The sequence below is a fragment of the Canis aureus genome, chromosome 35 (genome assembly GCF_053574225.1).
Source record: "Canis aureus isolate CA01 chromosome 35, VMU_Caureus_v.1.0, whole genome shotgun sequence".
Taxonomy (NCBI): Eukaryota; Metazoa; Chordata; class Mammalia; order Carnivora; family Canidae; genus Canis; species Canis aureus.
Window position 1 is genome coordinate 24,878,929 of NC_135645.1, and position 19,109 is coordinate 24,898,037.

A 19,109-nucleotide genomic window follows, 5' to 3' on the forward strand; every position below is an offset into this window, starting at 1 on the left:
CATGTGTGTGCATTGAGCAAGGAGGAGGGAAAAAAGAAAAAGAGAGTCAGACATCTGTTCCATAGGTTTTTAGTAAATGATAGCCATAAAGGACAAATGGATGGATGGATAGATGGATGCATAGTTGCATGCATGGATGGAGACTGATTTTAATCAAAAGTCAGCACCTCTGAGGTGAAGTGAGACCTAAGCCACTTCCTATTTTGAGTCTATTACATACTTTAAAAAAGAAAGAAATGCCAAATGTAAGTCTATCAATCCCTGCTAAATTTTAAACCCTTGTATTTAACAAAGAATTCTGAATTTCTGCAAAAAGTAAGATGATGAAATGTCATTGGGTTATTTATAAGATAATTAGAAGATTTACTGAAAAACTAATTTATTTATTTATTTTTATTATTTATTTATGGTAGTCATACAGAGAGAGAGAGAGAGGCAGAGACACAGGCAGAGGGAGAAGCAGGCTCCATGCACCGGGAGCCTGACATGGGACTCGATCCCGGGTCTCCAGGATCGCGCCCTGGGCCAAAGGTAGGCGCCAAACCGCTGCGCCACCCAGGGATCCCTGAAAAACTAATTTATAGCACACTCTAAATGGCACAGTACAGTAATGGCACAAATTAACAATCAACCATATGATAAGCCTGTACTTCTGTCTATCTTATCAGAGTACATCAGCACTTGAAAACAAATCTCAGGTAAATTTGAGGTCACTGAGAATCAATATAAGTTTTCCAGTGCTAAATAGTGGGTTGGGACATAAACATTCTGGCATCACTAGGGCAGTAACCACCTGGAGTAATTGAAAGTCGGTTCTGTGTGTTTTAAAACTCAACTGGAGAAGTATTCATTAGAATTGATTATGTTTAAAAAGAAATCAGCAGTATTTTAAGTTATGATTTACCAAGAAGTCACTGGTAGGCCAGAGCTGATTGCTTGAGAAGGGACTTGGCCAGAGTTGATTGCTTGAGAAGGGACTCTGCTCTTGAAAGTTTTTATTCCTCAAGTCCTTGGGCTGTCAGAGTAGTATCATGACAAAGTTTTTCCCATTTGCATGGTTAAATATACCCCCAAGGGGAAATTTCCTTAGCAAATAACATTTATAGTCAAGGGAATTAAAGAAACTTGATTAAATGAAAGAACGAACAGTTTTTAGGTCAAGACTTAATATTCACTTGATTTAAAAGTACAAGGACAATATTTATCACTGTAAATAGCATCCCATAGCATCCTGCACATGTATTTCTCTCAATGGAGCTGTGAAATAAGTGGCTTATAAAAATGAAACAAAAGCTAACAGTCAATGAGTCAGTGAATGGAAGTAGTCAGGCAATGATCATTACCTCTTTTTCTCCTGCTGAATCCCAAACACTCTCTTCTATTCATTCTCATTCATCAGGTTTATGGAATGTCTGCTCAGAGCAAGGTATTGTGCTAGCCTTCATACAAAATCTCAAAAAGCAAGAAAGATGTTTGAGATATCAAGACAGAGGGCAAGGTAGAGTGACTGGCACATAGTGGTCTCTCAATAAATGGCAGCAATTCTTTTCCTTTCCTTTCTCATTCCCTGGATCTTCTTTATATAAGTGGCATACTTGAGATGTGAAACTTAAATCAGAGGATTGAGAATATATTTGATAAAAGACTTACATTTATGTCAATATAAAAAAATAAAGAACTTACAGATTCAAAAGTTGGCAATAAATGAAAAAAATTTAAAACATGGTATGACAGGATTTTAAGTGATCCTTTCAATGTGGTTTCTATTAATGTTATTATTGTTGCTTTAATGTTTATAGTGCCATAAATAATTAGAGAGGAAGACGGAAGGAAGGAAGGAAGGAAGGAAGGAAGGAAGGAAGGAAGGAAGGAAAGAGGAGGAAAGGAGAGAGAAAATTGTACAAAGCAAAAATACTTGAGAGTTCTGTAATAGAAAAGACACCATATTCTGGCCTGAGCTCTGCCCTACCTGGGTATCCCTGAACAGAATATTACACAATATGGCTTTCATTTATATGAACTATAAGATTAGGGAAGCTAACCAGATTTTGCCCCATCATCCCATAGTACAAGCCCAATGAACTAGGTGGCAGATAAGAGAGATAAAAAGTTCTATGCCGCTGTGTGATAGTGTTTATACCCTAAGTTCAAATCCTACTACAAGACACTGAATATGATTTCTACCAGAGTGTGCTAAAATCAATCTACAATTCAAACCCTGGTGCCACTATTTATTAGCTCTGTGATATTAGACAGGTTACTTAATCTCTCTGTTCCTCAGTCACCTATCCTACAAGGTCATTATGTAAATCAACTCTGATCCACATAATAAATGTAAAGCATATATTGCATGGCACTCATTAAACATTAAATATGTCATCTATTGTTGTTATTATTACAACAAAGAGTAATACAAACAAAACCAGCAGAGGATAGAAGGGATTAACTTGTATTATAGAAGCAGTACATGATGAAAATACTTAGGTATGTAGTTGGTCATTAGAAGGCTGATGATCAGTAAGCTCAATGACACAGCAGTCTGATGCGGTTACCTAAAAATGCTAAGAAAATGCAAAAGACTTTACACAAAGTCTCTAAAGGGAAAGATAATCCTGATATACTGAAGTAATTTGTTCATTCCGAGCACCAAACTTGTAGAAACAGAGTATGAAAAGACTCAAATGATAAAAATAGGAACAGTTTAAGATTCAGGACAAATGCTGTCCTTTAAAAAGCTGTCATGCCAACGCAATGTATTTATTCAATATGACTCCCCGGAAAGACCAGGAGTAGTCAGTAGAAGTTAGAGGAAGCCAGTTTTCAGTTTGGAATGGAATGGACTTGTTGGAAAAGTAAAAAATCCCTGAAACTATTTAGTGCTGACTAATGACAACTGGATGTGCAAGCACTAACTCCTGGAAAGAAAGTTGAAGTTCTCACTCAAGAGAGAATTCAGTCTAAGGGTGAACATAAGGCTTCTGACATCCCTTCCAACCTGTATTCCATGATGTAAATGCCTAATGACATAAGTTGTAATAGCATTTCTCATGTACAGAATGACCATCTGGTAAGCATGCAAGACAATGGTGTTAAATGATAGCACAGAATTAATATTAAAAGTTCAGATCTTTCCATTACATTTTTGGCTGGAGTTGTCAACCCATGGCCAATCTTAGTGGCTTAAGTTGATTACCAGCCATATACAGGTCTTCAATTTAAAAGAAATACAACAAAAATATTGCAATTTTTCACCCATAAAATAGAAAACTAGCTCATTAATACTCCAAATTATTTCTGTACTTAGGATAAACCTAAGTAAATTATTCTATTCTAATACTAATTGTAATTTCAGACATGTTCTCAGAGTTCTAATGATACTGTTTAATTAAACTATTTTTTTATTTTTCACATTTCCCAAAAGAGATATGCAGACCTGTAAAACATAGTTGGCTGGGTCACCAATTATTTTTGACCTCAGGACAAGTCCTTTAACCTCTCTGAGCTCCAATTATGTCATCTATTTAAAAAGGAGGAACAAGGGATAGCATTAAGTAGAGTAGGTATCGGGCAGCCCCGGTGGTGCAGCGGTTTAGCGCGGCCTGCAGCCTGGGGTGTGATCCTGGAGATCTGGGATCGAGTCCCACATCGGGCTTCCTGCAGGGAGCCTGCTTCTCCCTCTGCCTGTGTCTCTGCCTCTCTCTTTGCTCTCTCTGAATGAATAAATAAATAAATCTTTAAAAAAAAAAAAGGTAGGGTAGGTATTGTCTAAGGCCTTTTACACTCTAAAATCTGCTTTTATGAAAAAATTATCCTTCAAAATAAAACTCAAAGCACATTTCTTATTTCTTAATTTGTTCATCATTTTTCCCAGTGAAGATGTCTTTAGCCATAATACTGGGAATTGAAGCATTATTCTATAACACTACCAGTAACTGCTCTATGACACAGTTTTATTCTGTCCTTTTGGGGTTTGGAAGAAGTTACTTGACTGAAGGAGGGGATTTTAGAGTTAGTAGCCATCTTCATATCAAGCAATAATTAACTGTAAATAATGGACAAAGCAGCACTGGGGACAGGAAGGGAGATTATAAAATGTCTCTTATAAATATCTTAGAATGAATCATTTACTCTAACTTTACTTCCTAAATGCTTTATTTCTTCAGACCTTCTAGACCCATTTCCATAAGTTTATTTGATTAAAAGTTTATACTCATGGGTTGCTATATTTACAGTGATAAAAGAAAACGCATAGAATCAACCTACCCATCTGTTTTTCACCCTTAGCCAACTATTCCAATGACAATCCTAAACTATACCAATGATTTCCAACTAATAAAAACTGTCCAACTGTACTTTGAACCCACAGGTCTTTCTCTATAAATATTTAGCCTGAAATCAAGCTCCACAATTATATTCTGTTGAACTACTTTCTTTAAAAATGCACTACTTAAAAAAAAAACATGGGGTACAAACTATTTGACAAGGTCCCTTTAAAGAGAAACTGGACAAAGCACTAAGAACAATCTGTACTGGCAAGGGACAAAAAAGATGACCTAATAGGTCTTTTCTGTCTCTAATTTCTATGATTCGAGGATTTTTTTTACTCCTGCAGTAATACTTGTGAGTTTAACAGTTTCTCAAAACTATTATTAGTTACCAAGGAAACACAAAATGTTTGCAGAAATAAATAAGCAAATGGACTGGACCTAAATAGCAGGGTTTTCCAGCTTCCCATTTAATAATCTTATGGTGGCGTCATATTATCAATTCTTCAGTCTCTCCAAGTCATTCTGCTCACCTACTGGCATGCTCACTGGAGTCCCATAGCCAACTCATAGCATCCCATGTAAACCAAGAACAAGAGGTTCCTGGATCAACAGAAGTGTCTCTATTAAACGTAGACTTTGATGCTTCACTTGTTGGGGAACAAAAACTATAGCATGGTCCGTGGGACAGCAGGCAGTGGGTTGGCTTTGTGACCACCATTTCTAGGGACAATATGCTAATATATGCTTTTAAATGACCCACTGTCTACAGAAAAGCATTGAACGTGATAAAATATATAAAGACAGTACATACTTGGCCCATAGTATGTACTGAGAAAACATAGGGAAAACAAAGTGTTTTATAAATGTTTATGAAAAGACTAAAAGGGAACATAGTATGGTTTGGCCCTTGAACAGTGTAGGGATTAGGGGCACCATATCCTGTGCAGTCAAAAACCTGCATATAAATTTGCCTCCCCAAAACTTAACTACTAATAACCTACCACTGACCAGAAGCCCTACTAATAACATTAATAATTAACATATTTTGTATATGCATTACATATGTTATTATATTCTGATAACAAAGTATGCTAAAGAAAAACATTAATTGGGCAGCCCGGGTCGCTCAGCAGTTTAGCGCCTGCCATCGGTCCAGGGCGTGATCCTAGAGACCAGGGATCAAGTCCCACATCGGGCTCCCTGCATGGAGCCTGCTTCTCCCTCTGCCTGTGTCTCTACCTCTCTTTCTCTGTGTGTGTGTGTGTGTGTGTGTGTATGTGTGTCTCAGGAGTAAATAAATAAAATCTTTAAAAAAAGAAAAAAAATTAATAAAATAAGGAAAATACATTTACAGTACTGCACTGTAAAAGGTCTGCATAAAAGTGGACCCATGCAGTCCCAACCTGTTTAAGGGTCAACTGTATATTGAATTAATAGCTGGCAGTATTCATGTGGTAGGACTAGATGTAAAATGTCTTTTCTACTTTTCCACATTTTCCAAATGATCATGGGCACCGAACTATTCTAAAATTGATTTTTAAAGCCACAAAAAGTCGTGTTAATAACAGGCTTCCTATTCTCTAGTGTTACGGCTGTATTACCACTGACACAGTTGCTGTAAACAGCCTGAGTTTGCTGTCAAGGGTATTCGTCCCTTTTCTAAAATCTAAGTCAGCTTAGGTATGTGTAGGAATAGTTGAAGGGCTTCTGGAAACTTCAAGGACTACAGAGGACAGGAGATTTGGGTTGCAGCAAGAGGGTCTCTGTGCAAATCTGTGTTACTCTAAGCCCATTAACTGTTGGTGAAAGGCTCTGGGTGCACAATGCATGTGTTATGCTGCCCGGAGACGTGGCAGATTTTGGGCGGGCACTTACGCACATGCAGACTAGGAAGAAGACACGTGGGCAACAGAAAGAAGAGTGAAAGGAACAGGTTACAAAACTGATCGTTCAGGGTGCCTGGCTAGCTCAGTGGGTAGAATGTGGGCCTCTTGATCTCAGGGATGTGATTTCAAGCCCTGTGTCGGGCATGGAGCCTACTTAAAAAATAAAATAAAATGCTATTAAAAAGAAAAAAAAAAGAAAAAAAAGGAAACTGTTCTTGGCCTGGAGAGAAGGTACTTTTGCCCTCAGACTTCCCTTTTGGCTCCACATTCTCCAGCTGCCCACCTGTGATGCTCAGTCCCTTCCTCTTCAGCTGTGCAGCAGCAGACGAGAGATGAGCCCTGGACACAGGGCAGGCTAGCACAAGGCTCACAAAGTTGCTTTGCAAGGAACCTGCCAGTGAGATATTAGTGTTAAAGTGTTCCCTGAGGTGGAATACTTTAATGCCAAAGACTCACACCCTGGCCAATCCAACAGCAGCCTGATGTAGTGCAAGACTGCCGAACTGCCTTTCCCCGTGCCATCCTGGATTTGTCTCCACTATGCTCAGCTTCTCATATAGGACTATGCCTGTGATAAGAATTGTTTTCCTTTGCGTGTTATACTGTTTTCACATACACTATTTTATAGAGGCAAAGGAGCAAACATATCACATTCAAAGTTAGTGTTACTATCCCATAAATTCCAGCAGAGCTTGCAGGGGGCAGTGCACACCACCCTGATGAAAAGAAGCAGTAGTGAAAACTGTGGGCAACTATAAGAAAGGTGCAGTTAATTATGAATACTGCTTTTCTTGTACTTATTTGGACGACTAAAGACTTTGCCAGTCACAAGAAGAAACAAAGGCAGGGAGACAGGACATGAAAGAAATAGTCACTTCACAAAGAGAAACCAGCTGTGACATGCTTAGTAACATGTTAATGGTATTTTTAAACAGTTATATAACAACATTGTGTACATTGCTAATAACATCGGTTACTGTGGTCACTGCATCGAATTCCCAGAATTAGCTTGAGCCATAGGAAATCGCTGATATTCAACTGTTTTTGACTAATAAAAGTGATTCGTATAATTCAATTAAATTGATATGTCCTAGTTTCTACCCTTGTTGTCTATAAACCCTTCTTCCTCATTAGAAAGCAATTAGATTGGAAGATAAATTTCTTTGTACCATTTCCAAATAACAAAGCTACTACTGATTTAGATCATAAATTCAAATTACTTATTCTAGAAAGGTTTTAAATTTGTAGTTATACTTATTTGTAGGAAATTTTGGATTATTAAATCAGAAGGGACACATTGCAGTTGGACAATAAAATTTTCAGTAAAAAAGGAAGTAAAATTTTCTCAGCCAAGACTGAAGCACAGCAGTCATAACTCTATTCTTTTAATAAATATATGTCAGAAGTCAAGAAAACAAAAATTACATCTCAACGAGAATGTTCATAGGAAGGGGGAAGGAAATAAAAGTTTACTTGTTGACTCATGTGGCCAGTAGAACTTAATACCAACGGCTGGTTGGAGTTTCCAATACAAGATTCAGAGTGTTCTTGAGTCGGATAAAGATTCCCCTGGCTCAAGAACCTTGACTTTCATCGGTCAGAAAATTGTCATAATATCTAATTTTATTAGACCAAAACATGTTGCCAATACCCTCAAAAAAGTTGTCTTGGTCAATATACAAATCCATGATGTCTCCAATGTAAATGACTTCTCTATGGTCATTTATTTAGTGCATAATTCAGGTGGCTCTGGCGGGTGGTCAGCAAAGGTCAGTCTTGATTTTCCTGCTTTAACATTCAGTCTGGAAAATAAAGATAGAAACTTCTCAACTAAATCCAAGCACTTCTTTACTAACACTTCTGAGAGATTCTGAGAAAATCATTAAGAGAAGACTAAGGCTGTATATACACTCTGGGTCAAATCACTATATTTGTTACTTTATTAGCAGTATGACCTTGGTGAAGCCCTTTACCCTTCCAAATGAGTTTCTTCATCTGAAAAGTGTGACTAATACCACCTTACAATGGTATTAGTCAATGATGTAGTACTTGTAGAACATTAAGCACAGTGACTAGCATGAACTAAAAGCTCAACAAATGTTATTATTGGTTTCTGAAGAATGGTATATACCATGATCTCAGTCTGAATGCTGAGTCATAGCTGGGCTGGAGATCACTGTTCAGGGATTAACACAGCACCAGGCAAGGCACACAAGGAGGAGGAGTGTAATTCTCTTTTCTCTTGCTTCATAACCCCAGACAAGTGTTATATCCACTTAACTTCTCTGTTCTTCAGCTACTGCAGCTAAAGAAAAGGAGGAAATAATGCTGACATATTTAACAGTGGAAGTGGGAAGTCAAAAATACAGAAGTAAACGCAAAGCATAAGTACAAAAATGTGGGAAAGAAATAAAAGCTAATGTCCAATGTTAGGACACCTCTGTACCTATCAGTGGGGAAAAAAAGGCAAAACCAGTTACAAAAATGATGGCTTTGGGTAAAGATACTTTGTTACCAGTTTGAAATTGAGATACAGGTATTTCTGCAACTTTTACAACAATCCTTTTATTTCATTTGTAAGGAATCAATGCAACTTTCACAACAATCATTTTATTTCATTTGTAATGAATCAAATATAGCATAAAAGTCTCAAAGACATGTTTAATAAGTACAGGGCAAAGCACAGAAGACTAAAAAGATTCAAATATACTTCACAGCTACAAGGTAAAATAACAAAACTAACAAACCAGTATCTAAAATGTTAATATGACAGTGCAAATTAAATATTAAATTTTAAGCTCAGTTGAAGGGTATGGCATTAGCTTCTCAAAACACTATATATAAAAAGCACAAGTTTAGCAGGCTTCTCAGTAGAGGATGATCTGGAAGGACTGTCAAAGTGAGCCTACAGTTTAGCAAAGAGGATAACACGTTTGTGTGCCCCGTATCCTTTTTTCACCATTTTCACTAACTATATATTCTCTGCTACCAGCCTTTCTGTACTCCACACTAAGGAAAAGAAACAAACTATTTTCATTATTCCTGTTTGACAAAGCATATGAAAACAATAATTCTATAAACATATAGATATATCATAATTGGAAGCAATCTTATTTTAATGTTTATTTAAAAAGAGTTAAATAGACCTAAGTCATTAGAACCACTCAATTCATTTGAAAGCTTGCAAATAAGGCAGCCACGTCTCTAATTAACTTAGCAGATTCATCTAGTTGGCTAGGACTTCAGAGATTACTTCTCTCATTGATGTGCAAAATAATTAGATGGCTAATTTTTACTTCCCAGTAAAAGAATTTATGAAAGTGAATCTGCTCCATACTAGATGGTAACAGGCTTAATTCAGTCATATTTGATCAGTTTCTTTTTTCTTCTCATGTCTTTGCTGGTAGAAGAGAACACGTGGATTAAAACTGGTCCTGAAGTTCTATTTTTATACTCTGTCTTGAAAGTAGAGCAAAATACATTTATTTTTTTTAATAAATACTTCCTTTGCCAAATAAACATTAGTTTGAACTACTTTTGTTAAAACACAGACATGCAGAAATGAGGAACTAGGAGGTTCTTTCAAGAAAAACACTGAAAAACGTAAGATTTCATCTGGCCTTCCCATCATCACTTTTAGAATTGTTTGGTAGTTACATCATCAGGAAATAAAATACTATCCTCTGAGGACCCCTACTCCTTACAAAAAGGAAAGAGAAGGTTTGAAGTCTAAATCACTCCCGGGATGTCTACAAAGGGGGGGAAAAAAAAAAGCAAAAAAACAAAACAAAACAAAAAACCCCACCAAACAAACAAACAAAAAGGCTTCTGGTTCCCTCTCCCGCCTCCCCCCATGCAACCAAAAAAAAAAAAAAAAAAAAACCAAAAAAAACAAAAAAACTAAACGAAACAAACCCCTCCAAATGTAACAAAAATGTATTTACAGAAGTTTAATGAAGAATAACAGGATGTGCACTTAGGAATCTGGAGCAATCACAGGAGCTTTAAAGCCCCGGAGGGAGAAGAGCTGCGAAGGGATCGAGGCCGCCCGGCGCTGACCGGGTCAGGCGGGGGGGCGGGGGCGGGGGCGGGGGGGGGCCGGGCCCGACGGCCGGTTCACACGGGCGCTGCTCCTGCCGCCGCCGCCGCCGCCGCCGCCGCTCCTGCCGCTGTCACCGCGCCCCGCCGCCCGCGCCGCACACGCGGAGCGCCTTATAAGGCAGCGCGTGACGTAACGCCCTTAGGCCGGGCGCGCTCGGCGCCCCGCTCGCATTGTTCGGGCGACTCCCGGAGCGCGCGCAGCCCTCTCGCGGCGCCGCCAGACGCGGCCCCCGCCCGCCCCGGCCCCCGGCCCCCCGCCCCGGCCCCGGCCCCGGCCCCGGCGCAGGCAGCTCAGGTAAGCGCGGCCGAGCCGCCGCCCCCCGGCCAGGCGGCCCTCGTGGCTCTGGAGGGAGCAGCATCCCGAGCCGCACGCAGGTCTCGGCAGGCGGTCCAGTGCGCGCCAGCTCCAAGACCCTTCTCGACTCACACAACTCTTAGGAAGTTTACTCGCACGGAGAAGCAGATGTGGGATCGGACGCTTACGCGATCAGTGCCGGGGGACGACTCTGACCCGCCCCCGGGCGAGCCACCGCGGGGCTCTGCGGGCGTCGAGGACGGGGGGGGCGGGGGGGGGGGACCACCGCAGCGCGGCCGCCCCACGCCCTCGGGCGCACGGGAGCGGGGAGCGGAGGCCGAACCCTGCCGCGCACCTGGCAGGGGTGTCCCGGGTTGCACCCCCGCCCCTTGGTGAATCTTCATATAAAAGGCTAGAAAAATCCCCGTGAGAAATACATCTTGTAAGCAGGATGACTCTAACTTAAACAGTTAAACACTTTGTAAGCTTCAAAAAAAAAAAAAAAATCTTACAGACTCTGATCTGTCTTAAAAGCATTTGTCAATTTGTACATGGAGGGAACTCTCATAATTTTGAGTTCCAACTTCTTCAAATCTAGTCAATGCATAAATGACAAACTGCGCTGAAAATTAAAGATAACGCTAGTTTCCCTAGAGTAATATTTTGGAAATAGTTTGTTACGTAGAAATACTAATTTAAAAAAGTAAAGTCTGTAGAAGAATTTTGCTAATCAATGACATGTTGAACTTTAAGTTACATCTAAACCCTGAACAGGCTATTGCTATAAATGAACCCTTACCATAGGATAATGGAACACCTGAATGAAAATCTGCACATTTTACTTTACTCTTCAGAATAAAAACTAGAAGAGTTAAGAAAATATGCTACGTCTCATTTAAAACATTGATATAGGAGATGAAAAAAATCATTTATCATTCAAACTTTATTTGGCCTGAACATACACTGTAAAATAAAACTTAAGAAATGTATGACTGAATTATTTCCCTTTTTAAATATCCTCTGTATTTTATGTATCATTTGAAACGGCATTTTTATATGCCCCAAACTCAAGATTTATCTGTGTTTCAAGTAATTCCTGTGGTTGAGTATTTTAAAGCATATAATATTGGTGCCTACTACTTTTGCTTCACAGTTTTGTTTTGTTTGCTAATTTTGTTTGGACCAATGCAAGATTTTGGTTTTAGTATTTTAAAAGAAAAATTATATGTTATTTGGTCTGAAGATAGGCTATATAAACTGCAGGTTAGTATAGAAAAGTAGGATTTCCCCAAAACTATTATTTCAAATCTAGGGAAGCCTACCATAATGAGAAGAAAGAGGGGCCAACACCCAGGTCACTGTGAAGTACGAAATATGCAATAGAAAAGTTGTTTATTTGATACAGTCTGTAATTGGAAACCGAAAAATTCTCGCTTTGGTAAAAAGGTATTCCACTCTTTTGGATCTGATAGAGGAGGAGGGAAACAGAAACCATCAATTATTGTTTCAGCTATACCCAGAGTGCCATCTGTACCATAAACTATAGCTCAACTGTTGAAAATCATAAGCTTTATTAAATCTCTAACAGCTGTGTTTCCCAGGGTCTGCATTTTATTTTTTTTATAGGCAAGCATCATTTTTTTTTAAATCTTTATATGACACATTTCAATATTCCACACTTTTTCCCAATTATTAACTATAAACCATGGTTCAAATAACAAATCACCCATTAAGACCCTTTTAAAACTGAAAGTTGAATAAGATTTATTGTGGATACATTATCACACAGTGGGTTCTCTGAGCATTTCTTAGTCCTTGGGACAATCTATATGATGGAAAAAATGTTTTAGATAGAGTGAATGTAAGTTTTTACACTTCCAAATAAAGCACACATTAATTTTACCTTAATAAATTCATTTGTCCTTTTATGGCAATTAAATGTGAAGCACTGATATTTTTGTGATATTTTCCTAATGCTGTGATGGAGTCTGCAGAAAGAGCCAATATGAAAACACAGATCAAGCTTTGACTTTTTAAATTTTCAAGTCTAATTGCAATTCCCATAAATTTGCCTTCTCAAAAGGCTCTGAATTTTGTTTTAAGGTTCTTTGCTGCCTCTTCCCCTCCCCCCCCAAGAAGTGACTTTGGTAATAAATGGATTTTAGAGTAAAAAAGTAAAAATGGAGGTCCAAGAATAAAATTTCATTTTCTTCTTAGGTCATGTTCTGTCTATATCTAATGTTTCAGAGCAAAGTGAATGCTTTTACGAGGTGAACAGAGGAAAAAAAAATACAGCCTCCTCTTTAAGGGGAAAAGGAAGGGGGGCAGGAAGAGAACTATTTATAAAAGACTGGATATTGTGGCATAATAACCAAAAAATGTAAAACAATATTGGTCTCAACCTGCTTCACGTACTGAAATCTGTTGTTCACATAGCCAGGCATTATCTTTGAAAAATCTAAGACATCTTACCTTATCATTAATTTTCAATCATTTTTAAAGTTTATTTAATTTGTCTTTGACTATGAATGTAGCTTCACTGTAATCTGATTGGTTAGTCTGTAAATTATGTTTTCAATGAGGATTTAAAGATGAAGAGACATTGCATAAGCAGCCGGCATCACACACTTTAAAAGAAACATTTCTCTGGCTGCTTCTGCCATCACTACGGTATTTGTGGGCCCACCAATTCAATCACTTATGTTTAATATGTGCTGGTCAGTTTCTACTTTGAATGTTAGGTGCACTAAATCCTAGCGGATCATCCCAACACTGTTGTAAGCCCTCCTACATCCTTCTTCTTCAAAATGAGAGTTGCAATGATCTCTCCCCTGGCTTTCTTCTGTACTAACATTACCTGTAATTAGGAAAGCTGGGCAAAACAAAAGTAGAGAGGCTCTCCAAGGAAAGTCCCTTGGTTCTTTTTCAGATATGGGAAAAGCATTCCCTTTTCATGCTTGTTCTCTCAGATGCTTTAGCAGATTAAGATAGGACAGGGGCAGTTTTAATTCTGAGCTCCAAAACAGTTAGCATTAGCAGTGTTCTTTTTCCAGCCTGACCATCCTCACATTCTTATCCTTATTGGTTCCAAAATCAGATTAACTCTTAAAGATACAAGTACTATTTTTAAATGACAAACTTGAGGAATGGTGTGGGGGGGGGAGGGGGAGTTGGTGGGTGGTTGGGGATAGAAAGTATGTAAAGAAGTGTGTATGTAAGTGTACCATTAGGGCAGGTAAATGTAGCCAAACCTACACCCAACTTCTTGTTTTTGTTTATAACTACTGATTCTAGCCTAACGGACAGTTTTATCAGTAAAAGAACATAAACACTCAACTCCACAAATGTAAGTTTGAGAAGAAACTTGCTAAGTTTTTCTATATGGACAATGAAATGCCCTAGGCCCCAGAGAGTGTACACAGACTCTCTCTGTCTCTGTCTCTGTCTCTCTCTTCTCTCTCTCTCTCTGGCAAGGAATGTCCACAGAGCTTTATAGCTAGAAGAAGCTGTTTGGCCATCTGATCCAAATGCCTCACCTTACAGAAGAAACTGATGTTCACAGTGTGACTTGGCTCAGGGACAGAGTTACTCAGAGACAGAGCCAGGGCCCCCTGCATTCTTGGGCTATAGCCTTTGCTTTCTCCTTAAATTAGTGCTAGGAAGAGATGAGGGCACAATCCCCAGAAGAAGCCTTGGCACTAAAGGTGTTAATTTGGATATAAAACCCATTAAAAAAAGAAAGAGGAAAGGTTCAAAGTTCTTGTTAATAAGCATAAGCAGTAAGAAGGCCAGTGGAATGGAGGGAGGTGAAAGCCAATAGAATCCAACCAGGCTATTACAATGGAAGGGGTGATAAAAGGAAGACAAAGAAAACAAATAATAACTGTACTTAAAGGTCCTCGGGTGGCAAAGCTCACTCTGCTTGGAAGCTAAGTGGTTCCCCAGAAAGAATATATGCTCTATGTCAAAGACATTAACTTGATAACTGACCTCTTCTCAGCATCTTCCAACTAAGCATTCTGCACTCTCCAGCCTTCCCCAGCTAGCAGATTCCCTTTTAAAACTCAGTTACTCAATGCCTTTAAAACAACCTCCTCAAAAACTGCAAAGGAAATAATGAAGGCTATAAGCTCCTGGTGATACTTAATCCTGCTTTCCTTTCCTTTACACAATGCATTGCTACATGACATTAAATTACATATTAACTGCTTCTTTGTTTATCGTCTGTCTCTAGGACTATAAACTCCTTGAGGGTCAATTTTGCAAGCAACTTCATTCCTAACACCTGGCAAAGTACCTTATTATAGTTAGTAGGTGTGTCACTGGGACAAGTAGGGTGTTGGATAAATGCACAAACAAATAAATTACAACCTCGAAGCTCCTTATTTGCTAAGGAAAGTGGGCTAGGAAGGGCCTCTTTGTCAAGATTCTGTTCAGTAGCCCAAAACATATCTCTGCCACTGTCTGAAGTAACCACACAGAACTGACTACAAACACAAAAATCCGGAAACTCAGGCTCAAATGAAGTCAACGTAGCAAAATCTACTTTGTACTATATCCTATGCATTGTATAGGTAGACTAAGTCAGATGCTTCTCTGCTCTCTGCCTACTCTGCCTGCCTCACTTTAACTTCCTCCCCCAAATAATGAGAATAAAGGTGGTGAAAGAGTACCATGTGAATGGCTGTGGGGCATGGAGTGGATAGGAAGCAAGATATGGATGAGCAGATTGTAGTGGTTTTTGTCTTTAAGGAAGGGTAGGTTTGTTCCTCTGTCTTCCCTAATCTCTGTGCCTCAGTGGAAAGCCTAGAAGATGCAGTCATTGGCCCAAAAAGCTTGTCCTTGCCATAACTAAAAACCAGGAAATTACCTCTTCCTAAGCATACACTTTGATTCTGAAGTTTCTGTGGGTAGTTCAGTGCATCTGCTAGGTTTTACAGAAAAGGAGTAACTTTTCTATAGTTTCAGTTAGGTAATTTCCATGTCAACCTTTGAAGCCAGCCTAGGGCTTGTAACTCTTCCTCAGCAGCAAACGTTTACTGAGTATCTTTCAGGTATTGTGCTAATAAGCACAAGGTAGGACAACAGGCCCAGCAACTAAGTTCTCCACACACCATACCATGTCACTAACCCAGGTATACCTACTAACACTGACGGGCCCCATGTTTGTGACAATGACTAAGATCACCAGCAGCTCTTGCACAATGGTCCTGTCCCTGCTCTTTTTTTTTTTTTTAATGGGCTGATAAAAGCAACATAGGTAAGACAGGTCAGCTGTACGTAAAAATTAAGTTAAGGTAAACAATGTAGGACTGTTAAAGAAAAACCAAACCCAACCAGAATAGAGTCAGTCCTCAAGCTTACTTGCGTACTTACTAATGATACTAAATTGGCATGGACAACTAGTGTTATCTCAGTTTTAAGACTAAAGACTAGGAATAATGGTTCATAAATCCAAGTTCCACTCTTCTTGTCTCTACCATCTATTCCCTGGGTAAGCCTCCTGTAGCCTTGGCTTCCACAAACCTAAAAAAAAAAAAAAAAATGAGACACTGTCATCCACCATAAGCATCTCTAAATACTGGGGAAGGATAGAATAATGAGCAGTAACAACTAAGGGTACTCTGATTAAATAGAATCAAAGACCATATAAAAATATAATACTGATCATATCATTACAGAAAAAATAGCTAAAGAAATTGGGAGGAATGTGTGGAGAAAAGTCCACTTGTAAGCACAGAGAAAAGATGAACAGAACTGTAGTATTTGAGCCTGTGAGAGCTTCACATCATTGCACCAAGGGTGGCCTCAAAGATGAGGTCAGCCCTTCAGATGGGCGGCTGAGACAGAAGCAAATCTGCCAGATTCACTGTATCTCATGGCCCACCAGTCTTGGAACAAAAGTTTAAAGGTGAAATAAGTTTTTCTCCCTCTTTTTAAAATTCTTTTTTAAGTGAACCAAAACAAAAAACAAATCTCTGAGCAGAAATCATAAAAGGAATGTAAAACATTCATCACATTTGGGCTGACAAGACTTAAGTGACTGCTGCTGCTTGTGAAGAAAAGGAAGTGGCTGCTTGCCCTAGGAGTTTGAGAAGAGCCGGAGAAAGTTCCTTCTTGCTAAAGACAAAGGGCCATGTAGTGAGATGCTATGCAAGTCTCTTAGCCTTAGTTTGTTAGTCTGTTAACTGGAAATGGCAGAGGATGTAAATCACTCTGTGGAGTTCTGTGAGAAGTAATCCTTTGCTGCTAAAGGGAAGGTCATCTGTTCTTTAAAAATAATACTGATTCATTTATTATCAAGATAAACGTTCATATTATTAAAAGAAATACATTATGTTTGAAGTTGCATATCACCCTTCAGGCTTTCATGCAACTAGATAAATGCGGCTGACAGATCTTTCAGATAAAGGTGAGAACAATTCTGTCAAGTGATTTGGGGTTCCACTCAATTCCCCCAAAATTATGCTTCACAAGATTCTTCTTACAATCCTATAAAATTCATTGGGCTGGATAAAGATGCAAAGAATCACAGTCAAAGTTCAGATTCTCTGGCTGGACTTCCCCCATCTGGACTTTATTTAAATTTGTCTTCAAGAGAATTGCTCATTTCACTAAAGGACTGTCCCTCCTCAGAAGTGACAGGAACAAGAGGAACAAAACTTTATTTCTTTTTCTGCTCTAATAATAATAAACAAATTCTGAGAACTTTAGGTATTATTCAGCCCAAGAGAGAGTTATGCTCCCCTTAAGAAATGGTTCTTCTCACCTCTCAATCATTTGGTCATCAAGGACATACTGAACTCAAACCAATATGGGGGTTACAGAGGTATGAAATCCTTCATGGAACTTAGCTTTCAAGCACAAAACTAATATACCAAAACAAATTAGAAAGTGGAATAAAAGAATATAAAGCATTTGTGTTACAAAACTGTAAGGGCTTTGGGGACTCAGAAAGGGGGAATCAGCCAGACAAGTTAAGGAACAACATTCAAAGGAAAGATGGGAACTGAAATGGAAATGGAAGCTACTGAATGGAACATTCCAAAAAAGATGGCACATTTATTCCTTGGAAATCTACTATGGAAAGGGAATCTGAGGTAAAAAGAGAAGGGTTGAACCAGGATCCAAACACCCAAACTATAATTTTTAAATCCATTATTTGGCTTTCAGAACAACCTGGCCTTATGTAGAAAGGAAGTCATCTTAAATGATTTCAATCCTTAAAATAAATATTAAATATGGCAGTAAGGCAGTTGGCATAGAGCAGGACCCATAGCAAATACTCAGTAAATGGTACCTATTATTTGTCTAGTTATGCTACAAAGATGGTGCTCCATCATCATCTGGGCTATAAATAGGGTTCCACCAGGTTTAGGCAGAAGGGGTTGCCTCAGCACCAAAGAGGAGGTGCTCTGTAGGATGCAGTCTAGAAGAGCTCATGTTCTTTTATACCCAGCCATAATGTGATCAAGCCTTTTGTAGAGAATCCATGTGTCTAGTGCCTAACCTCAGCTGCTCTGAAAAGTGAGGGTATCTTTTATTCTGATTTCCCTGCTAGAAAGGAATCCCTCTTATGAGAAACCCACATGAGCTTTCCAAAGGGTGTTTAGTCACCTGAAATAAGAAGCAAGTTGCTGAGTAGTTAAAGGACCAAAGAGAAAAAGGATTAAAAGCTAGCCTGGAATCTCCCTGTTTTACTTTGAAAGCCCTATCATGCCTGGGAGGCACACAAATAAAACAAATGGGTAAGACCAATCTTACAACATGGGCTAAAGAGCTTATATCACATCCTAGCCATGGACAAAAAAGAATCCCTGTCAGAAACTAGTAGTCTAAGTACTTCTTCCTAGGTGTTCATTTTTTAGTTTCAATGTACTTTCAAACTTTCAATGTACTTAACATTTTAAGTGTCAGACGCTGAAAAGATTTATTTCTTTACTTTTACAGCATAGTTATAACCTTGATCAACAATATTTGGCATAACAACCAAAAATAAATCTGAATTCCATGTAATTCCAATTAAGGTTCCATGTATTTACGAACTGTGGGGTCCTCGATAAGTCACAAAATAATGATGAAACAAAATATACATTTTTAACATACTAATTTGCATACAATGCTATACAAAAAAGAAGGGAGGAAAGGAGTTGAAAGGTTGGTGGGGTTTTTATTCTGTGGAACTGAGATTTGAGCGTCATCAAAGGCTTTGTGAACCTTTGAAATCAAATTGTACATTGCAGCTGAGGTGATAGGCGGATGAGGCAAAGTCCTAGAGATAAGTCAGTAGCACATTTTGGTCCAGCATTCCCTGTCCATCAGATACACAGCTCTTTTGAAAGTGGCTTTTCTGTTGTTTGAAAATTGGGGTCTTCTTTGTTCTTGGCTATGAATGAGTGAACTTTAAAAGTGAAGAATAGTGAAATCAGTATTTTTAAAAACACCCTTTTCAACTACTGCAAATCTGAAATAGTTTGACCTTTCTTAAAATACAAATCACACAATGGAATATTACTCAGCCATTAGAAACGACAAATACCCAACATTTGCTTCAACGTG

General features: G+C 38.7%; 2 protein-coding genes and 1 long non-coding RNA gene across 18 annotated transcripts in view; 1 reads left to right on the top strand and 2 right to left on the bottom strand.

Moving 5' to 3' along the window:
• CMSS1 (cms1 ribosomal small subunit homolog) overlaps positions 1 to 19,109 on the bottom strand; it is a 375,896-nt gene that overhangs the window by 306,666 nt on the left and 50,121 nt on the right. The gene's annotated exons all lie outside the window — the stretch shown is intronic.
• Positions 1 to 19,109, top strand: part of FILIP1L (filamin A interacting protein 1 like) — a 295,693-nt gene that overhangs the window by 233,680 nt on the left and 42,904 nt on the right. Inside the window, exon 1 of one of the 10 annotated variants that reach the window (XM_077884169.1) lies at positions 10,441 to 10,550. The exons of the other annotated variants lie outside the window; for them this stretch is intronic. The gene's annotated coding sequence lies outside the window, so the exon portion shown is untranslated. Of the gene's footprint in view, positions 1 to 10,440; positions 10,551 to 19,109 lie in introns of those variants that run through there. 10 annotated transcript variants of the gene reach the window in all.
• On the bottom strand, positions 7,553 to 10,200 carry LOC144305389 (uncharacterized). The gene is made up of 3 exons (XR_013372426.1): positions 10,099 to 10,200; positions 8,286 to 8,459; positions 7,553 to 7,956 (listed from the first exon to the last, which is right to left on the bottom strand). It is a non-coding gene; the product is annotated as an uncharacterized LOC144305389 (long non-coding RNA).